Below are 2,417 nucleotides of genomic sequence, written 5' to 3' on the forward strand. Positions count from 1 at the left end.
ATTCAAAATCGGTCTTTGTGGAGGTATTATTCTAATTATTACATAAAAGACAAAGATGCATGACTACATTCAAGGGCAGAATTGGAAAGATAATATTTTAATTAGTGGAAAGGGATATAATGCTTTAAAATCTGTAAAATATAGACCCCAAATGAGTCATGAATAGAACTGAAGAACAAATTTTAAGAGGAAAGGACTACGTGAATATTATATTCTTCCTTTAGTGTAGCACTCTTGAATCACATTGCTCTTTGTTTTCAAAATGCCTTCTAAAATAATGTCAGAACTGTTTTCTTCTGGCAAAACTAAGTGAGGGTTAACATGATTAGGTTTCAGAATTTCACTCTAGTAGCCATCAGGATCTTGAACAAATGCTAGTCCTTTTATTTTGCCTTCATCAGGCTTCTTCACTAATTTAACTTTGAATTCCTCAAATCTTTTACAAGAATCTCGTATATCAGGAACGGTCATTTTAATCTAAGCAAATCCCTGAGGTTTTAAATTAGAACTATGGTAAACCTGGCTCTCATAATTTTCGGTGTCTCAAGTATTCCTTTCCTGGAAAATGTCCAAGCTGTTCTTTCACTTTTATCTTTTGAGATGTCATTTTTATCCATAAAAGCAAAAAAGTAGAGTGATAACTTCATAGTGGGAAAACCACACTTTTGGATTAGTGTCATTTTAAGAATCCTTGTGTATAAATCCAGTGACTTTTTGGGATCTTATATTTTGAACATTGTTGCAATAGGAAACCCTTGGTACTGGGATCCAGGTTGGAGCAGAATCTCAAGGTGGCCCTTTGAGAGCTTTTGGGATCTTCATCATGGTGAAACTAGCAACTTCAACTGGGCCTAAACTGAGAAAGGAAGATGCCAAAAGAAAATTTATTACCTTTTAAAAGGAAATACCTCAGGAATCCTGGTGTGTCTGCCATGCTATCCTTTGATGAGAGAAAGGGGGAGAGAAACAAAGGAGGAACAGAGCAGAATGGAAATTGGGAAGTGATAATGGTAGAGGGAAAAATACACTGCATTTCAAGATGGGTGACTTGGGGCCCTCTACTTGCTAGCTTCAGGAACATAGGTAAGTATTTTTCTTCTTTGAAACTTCAGTTTCTTCACTTGTAATATGAAGATAAAAATAATAACCTGACTAACAGGATTGCTATAAAGGTCAGATGAGAAAATGGACATGAAGTGCTTTGAAAATCTTGTTAACCAATATGAGAGAAGGCTCATTTTCTTCTCTTCTAAATCTCTTTCAACCTGATGGAGCCGGATGGGTCCAGTGTTCCCTTTAATCTTTGGTTCAAGAAGACAAACAAAGCCCCTAAAAAGTCTGTTAGCCAATGGTGACTATAATTGCAGGAGGTCTCAGGGACTTTTCTTCTGTCAGGCTAGAATCCTTCATATTTAAAGGGTAGTAATTAACAGAGCAACTCTGGGATGGAAGTGGGTGTGATGATCCCCATTTCATAGAGACTAAAAAGTGACAGGTTTTGACATGTTGAAAATCACAAAGTGAAACCCAACTCCAGGCTCTTTGGCATCTAAGCCTGTGGTTACCACCTGCTTTGCTTCTTTCTTAAATGATTAACAGTTTTTTAAAAGTTTTTAAAGATAAATTTCCTTTAAGATCTATTAGAGCATAAACTCTTCCTTTCATAGGTACCTCAGGCTCACAACAGTCATCTCTAGGACCTCAAGAAATAGGTATTTCTTGAAACAGAGAAGACAGTTAATTCCAGCTTTCATGTTGGTACTTGGATACCTCTCTCCAAAATTGGAAGTCAAGGCTGAACTGATTAGGAAACCATTTTGATAGGTCTAGGCAAATACATCTGGGAATTATTCTCCTGTACTTCCATTCTCCCACAATGCCCTGGAGAATGGAACTTCCTGGGGCTCAGGCTTCAAGGTTATATAGTCATTCTATCTTTTAGCCCCACACCTACCTTCTCCTTTTCTGAATTTAGTTTCTCTTTCAACCTTGCTCTGGTTGGAGGACATGCTTCATGGAAGGCAATAATAACCACCACCATAATAATAATACATTTATATAATATTTAAAAGTTTACAAGATGCTTTCCCTGACAGCACCCCTTGAAGATAGGTAGTACAAATATTATGTTCATTTTACATATGAAAAAACTGAAGTCAGGAAGGGTAAATAATATGTTTATGATTCAATAACTTGTAAGTGCCAGAGACATGACCTAAACATAGGTATTCTGACTCCAGATTTTAGTATTCCTGTCACTACTTAATGCTTCCATTCCTCCTATTTCATTACTGCTTGTTACCCCTTCTTTTCTTTATTTTCTCCCTTCCTTTCCTTCCTTCCTTCCTTCCTTCCTTCCTTCCTTCCTTCCTTCCTTCCTTCCTTCCTTCCTTCCTTCCTTCCTTCCTTTTCACATA

General features: G+C 36.9%; 1 pseudogene; it reads right to left on the minus strand.

Annotated features, from left to right (window-relative positions):
- Positions 1 to 207: 207 nt before the first annotated feature.
- On the minus strand, positions 208 to 1,754 carry LOC123241329 (annotated as a pseudogene).
- Between the last annotated feature and the right edge of the window lie 663 nt (positions 1,755 to 2,417).

The sequence above is a fragment of the Gracilinanus agilis genome, chromosome 3 (assembly GCF_016433145.1).
Source record: "Gracilinanus agilis isolate LMUSP501 chromosome 3, AgileGrace, whole genome shotgun sequence".
Classification (NCBI taxonomy): domain Eukaryota; kingdom Metazoa; phylum Chordata; class Mammalia; order Didelphimorphia; family Didelphidae; genus Gracilinanus; species Gracilinanus agilis.